Source organism: Canis aureus, chromosome 6 (genome assembly GCF_053574225.1).
Source record: "Canis aureus isolate CA01 chromosome 6, VMU_Caureus_v.1.0, whole genome shotgun sequence".
In the NCBI taxonomy this organism is placed as follows: Eukaryota; Metazoa; Chordata; class Mammalia; order Carnivora; family Canidae; genus Canis; species Canis aureus.
In genome coordinates, this window is record NC_135616.1 from 41,152,909 (window position 1) to 41,175,360 (window position 22,452).

General features: G+C 47.0%; 1 long non-coding RNA gene across 1 annotated transcript; it reads left to right on the forward strand.

Annotated features, from left to right (window-relative positions):
- The first annotated feature begins 339 nt into the window (after positions 1 to 339).
- LOC144315932 (uncharacterized) lies at positions 340 to 20,751 on the forward strand. Its single transcript, XR_013381663.1, has 8 exons — positions 340 to 453; positions 3,035 to 3,112; positions 6,667 to 6,782; positions 15,349 to 15,471; positions 15,913 to 15,987; positions 17,595 to 17,804; positions 19,106 to 19,257; positions 20,387 to 20,751. It is a non-coding gene; the product is annotated as an uncharacterized LOC144315932 (long non-coding RNA).
- The last annotated feature ends 1,701 nt before the right edge of the window (positions 20,752 to 22,452 follow it).

The following is a 22,452-nucleotide window of genomic DNA, read 5'->3' on the forward strand; positions in this document are numbered from 1 at the left end:
AGCGGAGCGGGGAGCCGAGCGGAGCGGGGCCGCGGGGCCGGGCCTCTCCCTCCCCCCGGGCGGCTCGGAGCGCGGCGGGGGGCGCGCCGGGGCCCCGCGGGAGGCGGCGGGGGGCGCGGGGCCCGCCGCGGGGCTGGGCCCCGGCTCGGGCGGCGGCGGCGGCGGGCGGCGGCGGAGGCAGCGGCCGCCTCGGCCGCCTGGGCGCTCGGTGGCTGCGCTCCGCTCCCTGGTGTGTTGATTCTTCCCCCAGCTGCTGCCTAATGGAGTCCAGGCGCTCGCGTCACAGGAAATGCCTATACTGCCCTCCTCACTCACTTCCGGTGGCAGGTACGGGACCTATGGGGGGCCTGTCAGCCGGCACGTGCCGGGGCGGGCGGCGGGCGGAGGGCGGCCTGCGGCGGCGGGGACCCCGGCCCCGCGACCCCCGGCCCCCGGCCCCGGCTCCCCGGCGGAGTAAGTGCGGCCGCCCCAGGCCCGGCGACGGCTGGCGCAGGCCGGGTCGGGGTCGGGTCGGGGTCGGGGTCGGGGTCGCGGCCGCGGCCGCGGCGGGGGGCGGGGCCGGGGTCCAGGGCGTTGGGGTCAGGGGGCCGGGGGTCAGGGCCGGGCCGTGGGGGGCGGGGGGTGGAGGGCTGGGGTCAGCATCCAGGGCCTCGGGCCAGGGAGTGGGGGGGGTCGGCATCAAGGGCTCGGGTGCCAGGGCCTCGGTCTGGGAGTGGGGGGTCGGCATCCAGGGCTTGGGGGCCAGGGCCTCAGGCAGGGTAGTGGAGGGGTCAGCATCAAGGGCCTGGGGGCCAGGGCCTCGGTCTGGAATCGGGGCGGCATCAAGGGCTCAGGGGCCAGGGCCTCGGTCTGGGAGTGAGGGGTCGGCATCCAGGGCTTGGGGGCAGGGCCTCAGGCAGGGTAGTGGAGGGGTCAGCATCCAGGGCTTGGGGGCCAGGGCCTCGGTCTGGGAGTGGGGGGTCGGCATCAAGGGCTTGGGGGCCAGGGCCTCAGGCAGGGTAGTGGAGGGGTCAGCATCCAGGGCTTGGGGGCCAGGGCCTCGGTCTGGGAGTGGGGGGTCGGCATCAAGGGCTTGGGGGCCAGGGCCTCAGGCAGGGTAGTGGAGGGGTCAGCATCCAGGGCTTGGGGGCCAGGGCCTCGGTCTGGGAGTGGGGGGTCGGCATCAAGGGCTTGGGGGCCAGGGCCTCGGTCTGGGAGTGGGGGGTCGGCATCAAGGGCTTGGGGGCCAGGGCCTCGGTCTGGAATTGGGTCGGCATCAAGGGCTCAGGGGCCAGGGCCTCGGTCTGGGAGTGGGGGGTCGGCATCCAGGGCTTGGGGGCCAGGGCCTCGGGCCGGGAATGGGCTTTCAAGGGGGAGCTGGGGCCAAGGCCCTCGGGGCTGGGAATGGGGGGTCAAGGGGGAGCTGGGGTGAGGGCTGTCAGGGCTGAGGAGTAGGGGGTTGGCATCCAGGGCATCAGGCCAGGGAGTAGAGGGTTGGGGTTGGGGCCATAGAGGCAAAGGTCATAGAGGCAGAGGTCGAGGGGGTCGGGGTCGGCACCGGCAGGACCAGAGTTCAGGGGGTTTGGGGATATCGGGGTCAGTGGCAGTGTTGAGGCATAGGGCTGGCAGCCCCGGCAGCTCACCCAGAGGTCACGTGGACTGAAACTGGGGAGAACAGGCTCCTGGTCTTAGTGTGGAGGAACCCGAGCTTCGGAGCAGCGCTCCCAGCGGAGAGCAGGATGTGCTTGGACACTGAGGCCCCAGGAGATAGAGCCTGTGGGCACCTGCCTGGGGCGGCCTCTGTCCCTCCCAGCTGCCTCTGCTGAACCCTGCATCCCGAGCAGGGTTTGGACTCTGCTTGAGATCCAGGCTTGAGGTTTTTAGGTGAAACGTGGGGCTTCCATGTCACTGTGACGTCCCAGCCTGTGTGCCTGCAGAAATGACCTTCAGCCCAGACGGTTGTGTGTGTGCCTGCGGCTGTGGTTACACGTCTTTGTAATAGACATTTTCTCAGAAATTAGAGAAATCTTCCTCTAAAGCCCGTTCCCTGTGGAAAACACAAAACTTCAACTGATGCACCTTCTAGCACTGAAATTTGCAATATTAATAACTCGAGATAACTTTAGAGAGGCCTTGGGAGACCGGCCCTTTTAAATTCAGAAAAATGATTAAAAAGTGATGCTTATGAGAAATTAGTCAAAGAGTCCTGAGCTCTGTTGTTCTGCTGCCTGGAGGAAGGGAGAGGAAGTGCACAGCTTTGTAGTTCTCATCTCTTAAATATGCTTCCAGGTGGTGGTATAATTGCCAGGTGACTCTGGGTGGATGTTTTTATTCTGAGACAGACCTCGGTGTGAGCTGAGGATCAGAGGGCACTGTCATTGTACCAGCAGAGCCTGAATTACGGGATGCTGGACACCCTGACAGGTCCCTGTTTGTGTGTTCCCTCTACAGCCTTATTATTAAAAGTGTTACTGTGGATACAAAATTTAACTTTTGCAGTTATTTACAATAATTGGTTAGGCTTGTAATAGTATGAAGGACAAGCTTCTTAGTAAAGTGTATAGCTTTTGTAAAGGAAATAATTACTTGTGGTCGCTGCAGGTAAGGCCCACACTTCATTAACAAAACTAAACGAATGAAAACAGAAGCGACTTAGTTGCTGTCTAAACTGACTACGTATATCCCAGCTTTTCTATTTTTTTTTTATTCTGCTCTTGTTAGGATTCTGAATTTATGAGGTCCATGTGTACACACATTTTTCTCTGCTAAAATATTGCTGGAGAACCTGGTGTCTGAGCTCTAGGTGTTTTTAGAGCTTGTTTCCAGTCTGTGTGCAGATGAACAATTCTGGAACAACACTGCACACTCATAGACCATCAGTGACACCATTACTCCCTCCACAACAAAATCCAGAGTCTGCCTTGCTCTCTACATACTGACCTCAGGCTTTCTTTTGATTTTATCCCTTACCACTCCCTTGACGAATGCTTAGTGACTTCCCCCCAGACGTGCTGGGCTTACTTCATCTTTTGAGTCTCTACCCTTCTGATTCCAGTTCATTTTTCAAGATTTGCCTCGTTCGGGGGCCTCATCAAGGGAGCCTTTCCTGACTTCCAGCCTCCTGGCCCTCCGTGTGAGTATCACTTACTGGGGCCTTCAATTCTGAAGGCTGTTTGTAATCTTTGCTAATGTACTAAGACCCCTTCTTCAGGTCAGAAGAGAGGAGCCTTTCTAGACCTCTACCCCCAAAGATATAAAAGCATAGAAAATATCCAAGGAAAACACCCATAGGAAGGGTAATGATGATTCTGTGAAAATTTTGTTTCAATGACATATCTGTGCTTGACAAACTGAAAAATATTTCTTCTGTAGGACATCCTCAAAAAAGTTTAAACAGTAATTCTCTAGGACAGCCCTGACAGAGAGACAGGACATAGATGTTAGATATCAAAATGTAAGTTACTTGTACTGTCCAAGGTAGTGTCTGTCAAAATTAAGGAACTACCTGATTTTAAAAAAAGCTGAGGTAGTATGTATGTTTATAATAAAATATGAAACCACATTTTCACAAAAGCCTTTTTTTTTAAAAAAGAGATTTATTTATTTGAGAGAGAGCGAGAGAGAGCACAAGCTGGGGGAAGAACAGAGGGAGAGGGAGAAGCAGACTCCCCACTGAGCAGAAAGCTGGACTTGGGGCTCCATCCCAGGACCCCAGGATCATGACCTGGGCCAAAGGCAGATGCTCACTGACTGAGCCACCCAGGCACCCCCAGAAAAGTCTTTTTTTTTTTTTTTTTAAGATTTTAAAATTATTTTTAAGTGATCTGTACACCCAGTGTGGGGCTTGAACTCAACTCTGAAATCAAGTGTTGCACGCTCCACTGACTGAGCCAGCCAGGCACCCCTTTCACAAAAGTCTTTGTAAAACTGGTAAAAACTGTTCTGTTTTGGTGTTAATTTGGTGTATCAATCTGGTTACTTAGCAACATCAATATTCTTCAATTCATTAAATTTTTGTTAGGGAAAGGTAGTTTTCATTATCTCAGGAATTCCTGGGGAGGGTGTATTTCTATCTCTGGCTTCTTTCCTAGTTCTTTGTTGAGGGTCCTAAAATTGGTGAGCTGGCCCTGGACTTAGGGGGGCCAGGGACCATCCAGAACAGAGCACAGTGCCTGGGGTTAGGGCGCGTGGTCCCCACTGATCTTGGGTGAGTCGTGTAACACTGCTGCCCTACATTCATCCCATCTTATAAGTGTAGAAAGTCCCTCTGGCCTACTTGCTGAGTTGGTGTGTGACTCAAATGGAAGAACAAATAAATATTTGGAAAAATGCCCTGTCAGAAATATTTCAAAATACATGTTAAACCCTCCATCATTTGGGAGGCCTGAGTGGCTAAGTGGTTTAGTGCCTATCTTCAGCCCAGGGTGTGATCCTGGAGGCCCGGGATCTAGTCCTACATTGGGCTCCCCGCATGGAGCCTGCTTCTCCTTCTGCCTGTGTCTGCCTCTCTCTCTGTATCCCTCATGAATAAATAAATAAAATATTTTTAAAAACCCCTCCATCATTTCAAAAAGGATTTGAGGCAACTAAGTGCAGAGATGTAATACGGCCTTATTGTTACTAGTATTTCTGAGCCTGTACTCTGCCATGTGACTGTGTTCGTGTGCACTCTAGGCAGGCAGCTCTGAATACTGTGCTGCGCGTCGGTCTTGGTGACTGGGGAGTTTCTCATGCCTGCGTCATAGTGAAAGGCACAGTCACCTAGCAGTTGTACCTACTGCTGCACGCGTGTCTCTCCAGCACTTGCTCCTGATCCCCCATCTACAAGCATTTCGTTGGTGCCATCAGCATTCAGTCCACGCCTGGGAGTGGGAGGGGGTGGCCCAGCAGGTGGATCTTAGCGCAAGGACAGGACTCTCAAAAGTGCACAGATAGAAGTGTTTGCCTTCCTCAACTGCCAGCAGCCCTTTCTTGAGCTGTCTTAGGCCCACTGGCTGTAAATCAATGGCTCAGGAAATTTCCTGAAGGAACTGAAGTAAACCAAGGAACTTGATTGTTCTTTTCCAATCACGCAACAGTGATAGACCGCTTGGACCAGCTTGTAGCTGCTGCTGCACTCTGTGGTGGCAGGTCACACTGAAACACCACATATGACCCCGAGCTTCATATGCAGAGATCTTCCCTGGAGCCCTGTGGACGAGCAAAAGGAATGGCCTGTGCTGATCTGGAAATGGCATCAAGATATGTTATTAAGTAAAAAAACTGCATGGTAGGATTCCTTTCAGTAAATTGCACGTGTACGTTATTTTTCTGGTGGGGTAGAAAAGCCTAAAGCTCTGGGGGGAGGAGGGGTAGGACTCCGATGGTGAGAAGGGGGCTATTTTTTCCCTTTGATACTTTAGTGTTTGCATTTTCTAACAATCAGTATTTTTTTAACGTGTCATTTTAATTTTGCTCTCTTTTTTTTGTATTAATGTTTTTAAACTACTTGTGTTTTTCAAAGTACACTCAAAAACCATCAAAATACTCATAAGAATGTCATAATAAAAACATGCCACATAAAGCAGTGTTGTGCATATTTGACATTAAATATATATATTTTAAATGGCCCTTTCATTACCTGTACTCCCTTGTTCTCAGACAGCTCTCTCTGCACATACACATCCCTCTCATTTGGTTACGTTCATCTGGGGAATAAAGGGCAAAAAGACATTCCTATTTATTAACTTTGAAAAGTATCTAAATAATTAATAGCCCCTGGAGTCTGCATGGTAGACAACAGGCCCTTTGGGCAGCCTTACCTCATTCTCCGTTTCATATATGCTGTTCATTCCTCTGGCATTATGTTAATCATAAAGAATAGTCAACGATAAAACACAATTATGATGGTTAACAAGAAATTCTAGTTCTGAAAAAATAGTTTTCAGAATGTATACACAGGCCATATAGAAGTAATGGTCTAATGGCTAGAATTTTAAAACTTAGAAATTTTAATATTTTGATTCTCTGGACCTCTTTGGTGAATTATTTTTATTTGGAAATCATGGTCTTTATTAAATAATACTAAACATATAGGCAAATGTGAAACATGATGGCCTCAATTTTTCAAAAAACTTGCTTGAATGAGCTCATGGATACCAATCATGAACAACAAAAGAACAAAATAATAGCTCTTAGCCTCTTTTTGTGGTGTGTGGAGTGGTGCCAGGCTAAATGAACACCAGTGGTTGAGGGGTACCTGGGTGGTTCAGTCTTGTAGGTGTCTGACTCTCGATTTCGGCTCAGGTCATGATCTCAGGGTCGTGGATTGAGCCCCACGGTAGGCTCTGCACTCAGCGGGGAGTCTGCTTGTCCCTCTCCCTCTGACCCTCCCCCCACTTGTGCTCACTGTCTCTGAAATAAATCTCAAAAACAAGACTGGCAGTTGAGGGACTTGCTGGTCCCTTGAATGTGAATAGGGTTTATATCCTCTACAGAGAAGGAGCCTTTCTGCGTTTCTTGCTACACCTCTGACCTCTTATCTCAGAGGATCTTTTTCTTTACCCCCAAATTATTGGCAAATACTGTTCTCCAACAAATATGGAAATAGCTAGAAATAGATGTGTTTGGAAGGTTTAACCACAGAGTTTCAACAACACCATTCTCTGGTTTCTGAGAGCCCACCTTCCCATTCGTTCTTTCTGGCAGTGGCGTGGGTCCATGGCAGGCTTCTGTGGCACTGGAGAAACGCTAAAGGCAACACCTGGCATCATTTTAAGCACTCTACGCATATTGTGCTATTTTAATCTCAGCAACCTTGTGAGGTATGTACTATTACCTGCGTTTCACAGGTGGTAGACCGAAGCACAGGAAATTTGAGGTCATGTGGCTGGTGGGTGGGTAAGCTGGGTATGCAGGGTTCTGAGCTGTACGCTCAACCCCTACGCTATCAGAGATGCCTGGTATGAATCTGAAAAGTATCCACTGTTGCAGTTCCTAGAGGTCAAAAGAAGAAACAGGAGCAAGTCCTATAAATTAATTTTTTAACCTTCCCCCCCCCTTTTTAAAAAAAAAAATCTTATTCAGAGAGACAGAGAGAGAGTGAGAGAGGCTGAGACATAGGCAGAGGGAGAAGCAGGTTCTATGCAGGAAGCCCAATGTGGGACTCGATCCCAGGACTCCAGGATCGCGCCCTGGGCTGAAGACAGGCACTGAACTGATGAGCCACCCAGGCATCCCTAATCTTGCCCTTTTAGTGTGTATGAATCCTTGTTCCCCACTAGGAACTCTTTACTGTTTCATTGGCCTGGTTAGTGGATAAGTGAACCTTGGAGGAAGGGTGGTAGAAGGTTGTCCATTCTTTCTGGTTCATTTCTCTGAGAAATCCTTATTGAAATGCAGTGTGTTGAAATGGATGCTGTGTTTCCTGTGCTGCGCAGTATACATTGTGGTGGGGTCCCCCTGTTTCAGAGACTCTGCTTGATAAGGAGAGAATGGCCAAGACAACTTCTTGAGGTCCCAGGAGCCTGAGGGTTCAATGTTTACGGTTTCCATCATCACTACGGAAATACTTGGTTCCGTTAGGGAGGGATGGAAGAGAGGAATCATAGGTGGCCCCACAGCATGGCACCCTGGCTAAGCTATGGCTTTAAAAAGGTTTTATTAAAAAATAATAATAATAATAAAAGTAAAAAGGTTTTATTATACAAGATCTATACATAAAAGTAGAACACTACACTTGACTCTTGAACTGTTCAAGTCCACAAGAAGTGGATTTTTTTCGATGAGTTGAGTACTGACCTGTGAATGTATTTTCTCTTCCTTATACATTTCTTTTTTTTTCTTATACATTTTTTAATAGCATTTTCTTCTCTCTAGTTTGCTTTATTGTTAAGAATACAATGCATAATACATGTAACATCCACAATACGTGTTCATCGACTATGTTATCGGTGAGGCTTCTGGTCAGTGGTAGGCTATTAGCAGTTAAGTTTTTGGGGAGTCGAAGGTTATACATGGATTCTTGACTGTGGGGGGTCAGTGTCCCTAACCCCCATGTTATTCGAGGGTCACCTGTCCAGCTATATTAGCTATCAATTCATCTATTCTTATTTTACTGTTCTCCCTCTTCTGATTATTTTGAAGCAAATCCAAGATATTATTTTATTGATATATGTATACTTTAGTATATAGTTCTAAGTGGTAAGAAGTGTTGTTGAAAACATTGATATAAAGCCATCAATCATCTCACCTAAACAATTATTAAGTATCACCAAATATGCAGCTAATGACCAAATTCTCACAAATTCTTTTTTAACAGTTGGCTTGTGTGAAGCAAAATCCAATAAAGTCTACACATTAACTTTGGCTGATATATTTCTCAAGTCTTTTTTTAAGGAAACATTTTTAGGCAACTATAACAAATGGAGAAGAGTGTACAAATCCTTAAGCGTATAACTTAGTGAATTTTTTTTCCTGTGAGACCACCACCCATGTCATGAAACAGAACATTGCCCGGACCTCAACAGCATCTTACTGTAGTTTTAATTTGCATTTTTCTGGTGACTAATCATGTTGAGCCCTTTTAAAATATTTTTTAGGGGAGAGGCACTGGGACAGTCTCTTCTATGAAGTACCTTTTCAAGTCTTTTGCTTCTCCTTCCTTTTAAAATTGTGTTTCCTTTTTCTTATTGATTTGTGGAATTCTTTATGTATTCTGAATATGAGTGCTTTGTTGAATACATGTACTGCAAGTTTCTTCTCCCACTGTGTGGTTTGCTTTTGCTTTTTTAATGGTGTCTTGATGAGTAGAAGTTCTTAATGAAATCCAGTTCATCAATTGTTCCCTTTATGGTTTGTGCTTTCCGTGTTCTACTTTAGAAGCCATTCTCTGTCCTCAAGGGCATGAAGATACTCTTCTAAGAGATCCTCTGGAAGTTTCAATGTCTTGCCTTTCCAGGGCATGTCTACAGTTCTAAAATTTAGTGTTACTTTTTGTTGTTGTTTGTTTGTTTTTTTTTTAGTTTAAGTCACCTCTATACCTAATGTGAGGCTCAAACTCATGACCCCAAGACCAAGAATTGTATGCTATTCTGACTGAGCCAGCCAGGTGCCCCTAAACTTTAGTTTCATGACTGGTGTGAGGTAAGGGTCAAGGCTCCTTTGTTTTTCCATGTTTATGTCCAGATGATCCAGCACCATTTTGAAAAGACCATTCCTTCCTCTCTGCCTTGCAGTGTGGCGTCATTATCAAAAAAATTAGAGTACTGTGCACATGTGGATCTGTTTCTAAACCTTCTGTGTTCTATTGGTCCATTTGTGTATCTTTATGCTTTGCTGACAAAAGTTTCTGCTAATACCATACTGACTTAATTGCTGTAATTTTATAAGTTTTGCCATCTGGTAGTGGAAATCTTTCAACTGTGGTTTTCTTCTTCAAGATCGCCTTGGCTGGCCCTTTGCATTTCATAGGAAAAAATGGAGTCATCTTGTCAATTGCCACAAAAAATTGCTGAGATTTTGACTAGAACTGAATAAAATCCATAGATCAACTTGGAGAAAACAAATACATTTTATAATACTGAGCTTTTGTGCTTAGGAACATGGGATGCTTTCCCATTTACATAAGTCTTTAATTTTTCCTAGCAATGTTTCTGGATTCTCTGGATAGTCCCTGCACGTATTTTATCAGATTTATTCCTATGTGTTGGATTTTTTTATGCCAATGTAAGTGGTATCATGTTTAAAATTTCATTTTCCTCTCCCTGTCCTCATGTTCAGATTATTGACAGGTGGTTCATCATCAGAGGTAAATGAAAAGTCCGATATCAGAGCTATTTTTTAGTCTTGAACTTAGCATGTTTTTACAGCTTCTACTTGCTTTCCACTTATAAATAATTTAACAATACAACTGGTCTTTCATTCTTTTAAAGGATTGGACTCAAACTCTCCCTTTGGAGGAATTGGGAAGAGGGTGGCTCCAAAAATCTATTTAGGTGAGGAATGAAGGATTCTCCTGGGAAGAATCCATCTTAAGGGAGCTGGAGCCAGGCTGGACCCACTTGACCCTGTAACAAAGCCCTTCCCCAAGGGAGGAAGGCCGTGTGGTGGCTGTCACTCATTTGTCTTCTAGCCTGGGTGCCCACAGCTCCTGGCTTAGTCCTGGGAGGACAGTGTGCAGGAGGGAAGGCCACAGGTACAAAAATGTCAAGAACCCTTTCATTTTTATTATTTCTTTTTCAAATTTTTATTTCAATTCTAGTTAACATATAGTTTAATACTGGTTTCAGGAGTAGAATTGAGTGATTCATCGATTACTTATAACACTGGGTGCTCATGGTGACAGGTGCCCTCCTTCATGCACCTCCCCCATTCCTCCCCTCACCGGCCCTCAGTTTATTGTCTTTCTCTTATGGTTTGTTTCCCTCTCTCTCTCTTTCCCCGCTCCTGTATGTTCATCTGTTTTGTTTGTAAGTAACCCTTTTAATGACAATTTCAGAAAACACTGGGCATAATCTCTGCTGCTTTGCGGCCCCTTTGGTGGCATATCACGAAAGGAGAGCATTGTTCCTTGCCTTATAGCAGAGGTCCTGTAGCTTTGGCACGTTGTGGTGGGAGTGAGCACTGGCTTCCCCAGGGTCAGTGGGCCAGTGGGAGCAGTGGTGGTCAGAACATATAGGGTGAGGGCGGGAGAGCAGACATGAAGTGAGGACCCTGTTGCGTGCCTGGCACATGGCCACTGTGAGGTTTTCCTTGAAGACTGTGGGAAATAACTTGGGGTCGGGTGGGGGCTGCTTTAGAGGGGGCTAAAGTAGCAGTTTAAGGTCAAGAGACATGAAGCAGGTGAAATCATCATAATTTGATCATTCGATCCTTTACAGACTTAAGAAACCTTATATTGATTTGTTTTTTTAATTTTATCACCTTAAATTTCCTTGGAGTAAGTGGAACCATGGCTTCTGGTCTGTTTTTTCTCTGAGGTGACAGGCACATCTATATTTAGATCAATAGTCATGCTTCTGTGGTGATGGATCATGTGCCTCCAAACACGGCTGTGCATGGAAGTAATAACATGCGTATCTTTCTGAAGGGAGAGATCATCACCATTGTAGGTTTCAGGCACACACATCACAGGGACTTCTCTACAAACCTACTGATGAAGCAGGTGTGTGGGCAGTGGTGCCAGGGTGGAAGGTTCCCAGTGGGGCCAGTGTCCCCGAGCTCATGTCAGCAGACACACTCACACCCAGCCACATGTGGGCAGGGGAGCTTAGGACTTCACACGCCCCATGACAAGACCAGTAATTCTGATGGGATTGCCTTGAACTCCATCCTTTCTCTCACTTTCCCATGTCTGGCGTATCACAAAGTTCCACGGATCCTACCTTTTAACAGCTTTCCATCTGTCTCCTCTTTTCCTTCTCTGTTTCTGCTGGGAGTTGCGATCCTGGATGTATTTGGACCTGGATGGACGATAACCTCCTGCATGTTTTGCACTTTTCTCATAGTTGCCTTTGCTGCTACCAGAATTGTCTTTGTTAATATCAAGCCATCATGTGGCTTCCCTCCTTAAAAATCCTTAGATGGCTCCCCCTGCTCAAGGACTAAAGTCCAACATGCAGAGACTGGTAGGAAGCTGAGAACTGGCAGTTGCCTCTCTTTCCAGACACTGGGTCCCTCACACCTGCTCCTGGGCCCCCTGGAACCTAGGCTCTGCTTCCAGACTCGTCACCTTGCCATGATGCCTTCCCCCCACCCTCTTCTCTCCTCTGCCCTTCGGCCAGCTCTTCACTTTGACATTGTCCTCACACTCATCTTGAGCAGACAGATCAATGCACTTCCATCAGCCTCATTGCGTTACGCTGGATGAGTGTCAGTCTTCCCTGTTAGATGCGAGTCTGTGAGTTTTTCCCTCATTGCATCGCTGGGCGCCACAGGTACCTCACGGCCATCTGCCAGAGGCCTTCTTACCTCCAGCCAGCCATCTATCTGTTCCTTCAGCTAGTACTTCCTGAGCACCTGCTCAATGCAAGGCACCATTCTAGCTACTGGAAATACTCGGCGGAGAGACACAAAATGCTTATTTCCATGGCACTCAGGTGCTAGTGAGAGAAGACAGGTGAGGAGGGTAGAAACAAATGGGAAGTAAATCAGGTGGTGGGAAGCAGAGAAGCAAAGTAGGGTTATATGACACAGCATGAAGGGGTAAATCCCAGAGAGAGCCCCTCTGAGGGGCACCCTGAGGCTCTGAGACCGCAAGACCCACCTCTTGAAGATCAGGGAAGAGAGCATTCCAGGCCAGGATGCAGATAACAAAGGCCTCAGGGTAACAATAAGCTGACTTAGAATACGCACTGGTGACCTAAAGCCAGGGCGGTCATGGGGCACATGGCAAAGTAGAGAGGTCATGGCTGGTTTTGGAGTCAAAGGTAATTCATTCTTTGAGACATACTGGATACTTGCTGGCAGCTACCAATAGCAGACCCTGTTCACAACCAATGGACCCAGGCACCTAGGAAAGTGGGTGTGGAATCCCCTCCCTGCGTCACCGGGAACCCAGCTCTTTGTGTCAACATGACCTGTGTGCAGGAGCTGCTCTGTTTTTTACCTGTTGATAAAAATTTAAAAAAACATTTTATTTGAATTCAATTAATTTACATATAACATATTATTGGTTTCAGAGGTAGAGGTCAGTGCTTCATCAGTCTTACATAACACCCGGTGCTCATCATATCATGTGCCCTCTATGCCCATCACCCAGTGACCCCGTCCCCCTATCTTCACCCCTTCAGTGACCCTCAGTCTGTTTCCTGTGATTAAGAGCCTCTTAGAATTTGTTTCCCTCTCTGATTTTGTCTTGTTTTATTTTTTCCTCTCTTCCCCTATGATCCTGTTTTGTTTCTTAAATTCCACGTATCAGTGAGATCATCCAATAATCGCCTTTCTCTGATTATTTCATCCTTTCTGATGGCTGAGTGGTATTCCATTGTGTATACACACCATGTCTAACTTATCCATTCACCTGTTGATGGACTTCTGGGCTCTCTCCACAGTTGGGCTCATGTAGGCATTGCTGGAGGTGCTCACTTGTAATTTCTGTTCTTAGGGCCTTCATTTTGCCCAAGGCACACACGTAACATAACCACAAGAATGTGACTACTCTTCTTTGGACTGAAATATGCCTATTTTTAAACCTTGCAATGGGAAGGCCCTTAGTTACTCCTTTGTCGTTATTCTCCAGCTTAGTATTTTTTCTTTTTTTAAAGATTTTATTTATTCATGGGAGAGAGAGACAGAGAGAGAGAGAGAGAGAGAGAGAGAGAGACAGAGAGAGAGAGAGAGAGGCAGAGACATAAGTAGAGGGAGAAACAGGCTCTTTGCAGGAGCCCGTTGTAGGACTTGATCCTGGACCCTTGAATCAGGCCCTGAGTCAAAGGCAGACGCTCAACTGCTGAACCACCCAGGCGTCCCAGCTTAATATTTTCTTACTCCCTTCCTGCATCCCCTGAAGAGAAGTTGCAGGGTGGGAAACTGCATGGTTTAGCATGGGGCGAGCTGTCTGCTCCTGTCCATGCAGGGCCATGGCTGAGGGTCGAGTAACCAGGGCTGCCCTGAGGACACCGCTGATGCAGAAGGCCTTGCTGTAGCAGCTACGAGTCTCATCGCAGGAAGGCTGAGTGTGAACTTAAGAAGTGGGACTCGTGGCTCAGACCAGCCCATTGGGCAGCTTTGTTTTCTAACTCAAAATGTCTCCTGAAAACCCTGAGTTTCCAGACCCATGCTAGTTCTATCTGGTAGAGAGGTGCTCCCCACCACGGCCATGATATGCCAGAGGAGAGCCACACTTTATTGTTCCTGGCAGGTGGGTGGCTCTCAGGAGATCACACCCAGAGGAAGGCTCACATTCCTGTGCTTATATGAACCAAGTGGCTTGGCCACACCAAGGCCACGTCTCGACCTGTGACGCCATAGACCCTGCTGTGTGGTACACTGATCTCTTTGTGGGTATTTCTCATTTAATTATATTCCTGGTGATTCTTGTGGAAATGGACCATCTAGAAAACTTCTGTAACTGTACAGTATCATAATTCAGTATCGAAAGAAATTTGGACCTCAAGGTGTCAGAAACCTGTGATGGCCAGGTGTCTTGCCTAGCTGTTGGATCAAGGTCTAATAGCCTCATGTTCCTGACTTCTAGGGCAGGTCTGTTCCCAGTCTGTTTAATGACTGCCTTTGTCATTAAAGGGGAGGTAGCAAACTGGGGACCTGAGATTGGTCTTTTTTTTTTTTTTTTTTTAAGCTAATAGTCCATATTTAAACACTGGGAGATTACATGCAAGGATCTGGATTTCTGGTTTCTTTGCAAAGTGCTGAGCCCATGCTTCTGCAAGACTAACGGTTGGCGTTAATGGTGGCTTCTGCTTTTATGCAGGTGATGTGCGTTCCAGCTCAGCTTGGTGTACGCTGCTCTCTGCATCCTCCCGAATGTCAAAGTTCATGGCCAGCTGCCATTTAGGGTCAAACTTGTGGTGTCATATCTCTGATAGTAGAATTAAGTGAACTCTCTCTCATATCCATGTTTCTGTCAGACACGGGCTGTATTTCAAGACAAATGGGTATTCCAAAATTAAAGTGTTTCAGGGCCAGAAGAATACAGTTCAAGATGATCTTATGGGATAGACCTATTGGCACCTGTAGGCATTGGAAGTTGCAACTCTTGATACCATTGTAATCAGAAGAGCTTTGGGTATGTCTTTTCACTGGGAGGTTGCAGTGTATCTTAGACAAGTTTTGAAAGGAGATTTTCATGGAGAAAGTGGAACAAGAAGAGGACATGGGACCCTTCTCTCCCCTCACCCCACAGCAGAGCTACTAAAAGGAAGATTAGTTTGTTTAGATCATGAGTGAACTTGTTCAAAAGACTGTGCTTTGGGAACTCTTCACATAGACTTTCGGCAGAATTAGCTCCATCCGTTCCACTGTCCATCCTGGCAGCAGAGCTACTGGGGGAGTCAGAGCTGAGGGCTCCTCTGCCATTTGCTGACGAGACACTGATGTTGCCTCAAGGACATATACTGTATTACTTGGAGAAATAAATTGCAAATAAGCAACACCCAGAAGGCACCACACTCATGATTCCCTGAACAAAAGGTGGCATGCTTTATCTATCCTGTACGCAGGGCCGCTGACGGGCTCACTCCTGCTCGTGACCTTCTTTCTGGTCTCTGCCTCCAGCTGTCCTTGAACTCCACCAACTAATATTTCTTTTGTGAAGCGGAGGCTCCATAAAGGTTAAAAATAATTCAGCTATATTGTGCTGCACATAATTGAAATGTCATGAGCCATCTAGAGAGCAGGAGAACCAGTTCTCTCTTGTTTCTATTGGTTTAGTCTGTTGACTCTTCTGGTGCCCGTCCCTGACGCTTGGGCCGGGAGACATGCTGAGGAATGCTTCCTCTGGGGTTTCGACCGGCACGGCTATTTGTCATGGCCTCAGAAGCTGCTTGGCTACAGGTAAGGATGGCTGCCCTTATGGGAGGGATAATTATAGTCAGTGACCTCTGAGCTTGTAGCTTGGCCTTACTCTGCACCCAAACTGCACCCAAGCTCAGGTGTGATTCAGGAAGTCATCTGTTTTTGTGTGTTCATGTGGATGATTTCCTTACCTGCTTTATGGAAGGGGAACAGCCTCAGGGACACCAGGCTGAGTACAGGGCTTGGAGGTGGAGACTCTGTACAGGAAGGATTAAGTAGAGGGAGGAGTCATGGTCATTAGGGTACCAGACACCTGGCAAAACTGAACACAACCGCCCACCTCCTCCCTGACTCACCCCCAAAGCATGGTTGACCTGGAGGGTGTGTGTGGTAAGCAGGTATTTGATTCAGCGAGGCGGGTGGGGGCCTGAACCCCATCCCTTCCCACCCCTGAGACTCCATTGGTTACTTTTTTCCCAGAGACCTGGAAGCTTGGGGATCTCAAGATACACCTTGACCAGTGGAGTCTGTCTGAGCCTTGTGTAACCTTGTCACGTGAGTGGCCCGACCAAGTAGAATGAGTGATTAATAGCTAGACTTATCAGGGGCCTGGGAGGCTCTTTGACTTACCAGGATTATCCAGGAGTTACGGAGTTACAGTGCCTGGAGGGGAGGCCTCATTAACCTGGCTTCCTTGAGGTAGACGGACCCAGAGCAGATTATGGGGCTGTGCAAAGGCCCCTTCCCTTGGCTCAGAGAGACTGCTCCCTTTGCCATGATCAAGGGGGTGGTCTGGTCAGCATTATAGAGATTCTTTCAGTACCATACCTCTTATATCATATGTCATAGGGTAATGGAAAAACTCCTCAATGGCCAGACCAGTGTTGGCCACATCAAAGCAACGGCTGTTATACCAGTCATGGTAAATGAATGTGGGTCCCAATATAGACATTGTTTTATCCTTCTTTCTTTTTAAATAAAGCATTTGGCTTGTATATTGTGCTTGAAACATGGAGTATCAACATACACAGTCATATCTGAATATAAATGCTACCTATGTTTTAATGATAATTGCCATTTTTATTATGTGTATGGCAGCACAGGTGTATTATTTTAAGTGATATATGTGAATGTAAGGTGTACAGTGAGTTAAATAATTACTGTTGCTCCCTGTGACCTGTGTAGGATGTACCAGTTTAGTGGATGAGGTCATTCAAATCACAGAAAAAAGTCGCCTTCACCTGCCTGTCAGAATGCATGGAAATCACAAATCTGGGGTCGTACCTGGATATCGAGAACATCGTCTGGGAGCATTGAACCCTTCCTACCCCTCCCTCTCTGTACCCCGCCTCCTACCCGCTCCCACATGTGGCACTATTCTACGTAGGAAAGCTCCATCCCTGAGCAGTGGGACTAGGCCCTGTGGGAACCCTTCCCTGGACCCCTGGCCAGAAATGGGATGTGGCCCAGGAAGCAGCCCATACTCATGCTAGCTGGCACATGTGACAAGGACCCCATCCGTCCCTTGGACACTCTGCCATGGTGCCCTCTTGGGGAGGGGTCTATCCCTCTGCAGCCATGGTCACTGTGCCCCTTGACCCCATTAGTGTTGTACCTGCTTCCACACCCCTCTAGTGATCAGGAGTTACAGGATGAGGCTTGTGGGGGCCCTGCTTGGAGCCCCTTGCAGCGAGTCCACTGTCCCTGAGTGTGGTGGCAGGTATACTACAGGAGGAGCAGTGTTTCCACCCCCATGCCTGAGGTCTGCTCCAGCAGGGCGACAGTTTCCTAGGTCAGTGGCTCCAGACAAGGCCAGGCCAGCACGGTGAGGGGCTCAACTGGCAGCGACCCAGAGGCCATGACCTGAGGCTAAATCGGAGGAGGGCCGCGTACAGACCAGGATGGCTGTGGCCGATCCCTCCCCTGTGTATACCCCTCTGAGCTCACACTTCTCAGCTCTCCAGCTAGGTGGGGAGGTGGCCCTGGCTTCTAGAAGTGCCTCACAGCTGTGGGAGGCCCGCCTCATGCTTCCCAAGGGAATCCCACAGCGTTTCAGCAGCTTCTGGAAGGATCCAAGGCTACCCAACTAAATGGGAATCTGTGCTCTGAGAAGTTAATTGGCTTTTGCAGCAATACTTACTCCCCCCTCCCTTCCTTCGTAGGAGACGAAATATTGGGTCAAAGGGCCAAAGGATGCCAGGTGGGGGTCTTGGTGCCATTCCCAGCCTGACTGTTCCTGAAGCTTCCCAGTCCAAGTGTGGGAATTCCGTTGGTGGTTCTGACACCTGGTGGCCATACTGGAGACTGCACCTGGGCCAGCGGCTCCCTGTGGCTTGGATCCTTCCCTACTTTTAATGTCAACAATGCAAGAGGTAGTTCAGACGTTAGTTGTTTTTAATTGAAGTATTTATAAGTAACGTTCCCTGGCAAATACATTTGGACAGAAAATATATGCAAAGATGTCCCAGAACTGTGTAAGGAGCGCCTCCAGTCTGGGGAAGAGGGGACTTCTTTTTCTTCATACCTTTCACTTCTCTCTGAAATCTGTTTTAAATGAAAAGGAATGTATTAGTTTATTACTTGTCACTGAAGTACCACTGGGGCAGGAGACCTGGAGGGCGGGGTGTTCCCGGGGACCCCTGCCCCTTCTCCTGTGTTCACACACTTCGAGTGAGCATGGTGTGGCCGGATCCACTCTGACTTTGATCATGATGGTGGCCCCACCGGGTGGGAGCTGGTCCTGGAGCAGGTGCCTGGCCCCCAGGGGTGAGCTCAGTGCAGGGGTTCCAGGGGACGAGCCACGCCCTCACTCAGGTCCCTGGTGCCTCCCAGATGCCCCCGTGGGTTCCAGCTCAGGGAGCAGGCCCCAGGCGGTTGTGGCCTGTGGCTGGCCGGCATGGGAGCCAAGTCTGCTGAGAACCAGCACCTCCTGATGCCTCCTGCTGTCTGATCCCAGCATGTCCTTCCCCAGTCAGCAGGCCCTGGGTGATGACATACCTACGCTTTAAGACTGGTTGAGCACCACCACTGTTGGCGTGTGTGCTCTGGGACAGCAGACACCCTTGCTTGACTGTGCCCCTGAACCCAGCTCTCCACTGGCAGCCCACAAACCCCAGGTGCTGAGTAGCCTGGAGCAATGGGCAGGATTATCAGGGCCAGAGCCTCAGCTGGATCCACACAGAGGGGAGCGCCTTCCCACCCTTGCCCTGAAGGATGGGACTGAACACGGCTGTGGAGCTCCTTGGCACCCATTCTTCAGGGGGAGAAAATTGTAGCAACATGCTCAATTGTTGGTCCTTTGACCCAGAGGACATGTTTCAACTCCAGGGATTGGTTCTTTTAGGGTACACCCTTGAGGGTACAAGATAGCATGTGTGCCATCCCAGAATTGGTTTCAGTGACCACCATCTTTTTGACTCCAAATAGCCGGGCACCTGACCTGCTGCTCATTGCCCTCTTCCTCCTTTGAGCAGCACCACTGTTGCCTTGTGGGACAATCAGAGCTCCTCCCTTTGCCTCTTCTCCTTCCCGCTCCTGCTGGCTGGATCACAGTTCCCTAGCAGACATCATGTAACTGCAGGGATGGAGGCCATGTGCCTACGGAGACAGCAGGAGGCTGAGACCCTGAAGACTTTGCAGAGCTGCCACACAGCTCTCCACTCTTTACCTCTAGTCTCCAGTAAAGTGGAAGAGTAAAGCCATATACGTCAGTGATGGAGTTTCCTGTTACACGAAGCCAAACTTCATTTAACAGATGCAGGGACCCTCAGTGATGCCCACTGTGGCATGGAAGCAGGAAACAGAATCACACCACTCGAATCTCTGGTAGGACTCTGTGTACATAGAAAAATAGATCTGTGTGCGTTATTGTTCTGAGAACTATTGAATTATATAAATGTTCTCACTGTGGGGCTGGGGTAGAGCTGGACTTTTCATAAGTGCACCAAGGTATCTCTCAGCTTCTGTTTAAATATGGGGGGTGAGTGGGGAAGAGGTGTGTGAGGGTGCAAAGGGCAGAGGCAGGCTGCTCTGATCATCTTGGTAAAGTTGCATTTGGAGCTTGCAGAAAGCCCTGGTCCTAGGCTCTGGAAAAGCTTACTTGTGTTCCCTGCACAGGGGCGCTGGAGCTTGTTCCAGTTGTAGGATCCAGGTCTTCCTTGATCCTGGGGTCACTTTTTGTTAAAAACAGCTTTATTGATGGGGTGCCTGGGGGGCTCAGTTAGTTGAGCATCTGACTCCTGGTTTCAGCCCAAGTCGTGATCTCAGGGTCATGAGATTGAGCCCTGTGTCACACTCTGTCCTCAGTGGGGAGTCTGCTGGAGAGTCTCTCTCCCTCTGCCCATCCTGTGCTCTCTCTCCCTTTATTTCTCACTAAAAGACAACCCCCCCCCCAAAACCCTGTATAGCTTTACTGACATAGACTCAACTGCACACATTCAAAGTAGTGAATTTGATGTTTTGCCATGTGTTTACATCTGAGAAACTCAACCAGGATCAATCCAGTAAATGTGTCCATCACCCCCCACATTTCACTATGTCACTATGGATTATTTGCATTCTTAAAATTTTTTGCAAATGGAATGGCATAGCATGTATTCTTTTTTGTTTTTTGTTTTTGGTTTGGTATCATTCAGCATAATTTTTTTTAAAGATTCATCTATCCTGTTGTATATATCAGTTCTTTCCTTTTTATTGTGGAATAACATTCCATTGATATTGTTGTGGATGCACCACAATGTCTATGCAGCTGTTCACGCATGTTTAGATAATTTCTGGGATTGGCTCTTAGAGCTGTTGAAAGCAGTTGTGTACAGGACTCTGAACTACTTGGGGATCTATCAAGGAGTAGAGTGGCTGGGTCATATGGTAGGAATATGCTTCACTTTTCCCCCCCTAATCAGATATTCTTATTATACTTATACTCTTATCCTTATTCATTGTGTATTTTGAACAGAAGATGTTTAGTACAGATTTATCTCTGAGTCATCAGACATTTTGAAGAGAAGATGATTTCATAGCCAGTATGACTTTTACTCCCTTTTATCCATGGGAAGATAATCGTGCCAATATCCACACAGAAGGTACTCCTGCTTTTCTTGTGTTACCACCAATTTGCATTCACAAGTAAAAGAAAACTAATAAATGTATATGTACAGGGCAGCCCCGGTGGCTCAGCAGTTTAGCCCTGCCTTCAGCCCAGGGTGTGATCCTGGAGTCCCAGGATCAAGTCCCGCATCGGGGTCCCTCCATGGAGCCTGCTTCTCCCTCTGCCTGTGTCTCTGCCTCTCTCTCTCTGTGTCTCTCATGAATAAATAAATAAAATCTTAAAAAAATGTATAGGTACATGTTTGTTTTTGAATATATACGTTTTCCTCACATGTATGTGTCTTCCAAATGATCACATAAATAATTTATTCTCTCAGTTGGACTGGAGTCCAACTCAATCTTTAATTTTTAAAACATTTAATTTTTAAAACACTTATCAAGTTTTAAATTTTAAGACATTTATCAAGATTTTAATAAACATGCCACAAAATTCACCCACTGAAAGTGTACAATTCCATGGTGTTTTTTTTTTAGTATGTTTAGAGAGTCACGCAGCTGCCACCACTCTCTTGAGTTTAGAACACTCAACCTGAAAGAAACTGTGTGTCTGAAAAGAAACTTTTTCATCCCCCCAGGCTCCCCAGTCTCTCCGGGTTGTGCTTCACCACTAATGATGTACTTCCTGTTTCTCTGTATTGCCATTTCTGGACATTTCATGGACATGGAATCACATGCTCACCCAACCATAGTGTATGTTAGGATTCACTCCTGGTGTCGTACAGTCTATGTTTTTCTCCCCTTAGTTTTTATTTTACTTGAGTTTAGTTGACATATAGTGTTCATTCTGTGGTTTTGACAAGTGTATATGACACATGTCCACCGTTATAGTATCGTTCAAAATAGTTTCATGGCCCTAAAAATCCCCTTTGCTCTGCTTAGCTTTGTGAAAAGCTGCCCAACTGTTTTACAGAGTGGTTGTACCATTTTACATTTCTGATGATAGTGTGGGGGTTCCAGTTCCTCCAAATCCTTCTCAACACTTGGGATGGTCAGTCTTTTCAATTTTAGCCGTTTCAATAGGTGTATTGTGGGATCTCACTGTGGCTTTGGTTTGCATTTCCCTGGATACATCTTTTTGTTTGCTCATTTGCCCTCTATGTACCTTCCTTGGTGTACTCTCTGTTCAAATCTTTTACCCATTTAAAAAATTGTGTTGTTTTCTTGTTACTAATTTTTCACAGTTCTTGTAGTGTGAATACACATCCTTTATCAGATACATGCTTCGCAATGGGTTTCTCTCAGCTTACAGGTTGTCTTCATTCTCTTAGGAGCTAAGTTTTAAAATTTGATTAAGTTCACCTTATCAAATTTTCTTTTTAGGGATCAAGTTTTGGTGTCATATCTAAGTGATCTTTGCTGGCCCCAACATCAGAAAATTTTTCTCCAATATTTTCTTCTAGAAGTTGTATAGTTTTAGGCTATACATTTAGGTCTGTCACTCCATGTTGTGTATGGTGCCAGGTATGAACTGGAGTTCATTGTTTTTGTATATGGGTGTCAAGTCAATTCAGCACCATCCTTGCTTCACTGACTGCCTTCATACCTTTGTCAAAAACTGGTTGTCCGTGTATGTTTAGATATATTTCTGTGTTGCTCTTCTGTCTCATTCATCTATTTGCTTATTTACAACAAATCAAACTTTTGATTCCTATAGCCTTTAAATAAATCTTTAAGTCAGGTAGTGTGAGTCCTCCAACTTTGTTATTTTTTTAAAATAGCTGTTCTGGCTATTCTAAGCTCTTTATATTTTCATACAAATTTAAAAATCAGCCTGCCAGTTTATGCAGAAAATCCCACAGGAATCTCCACTGGGATTACATTGAATCTGTAGAACAATTTGGGAAAAACTAATGTCTTAGCAATATTGAGTTTTCTGACTCAAGAAAAATGCATATTTCTCTCCCTTTTTAAAAA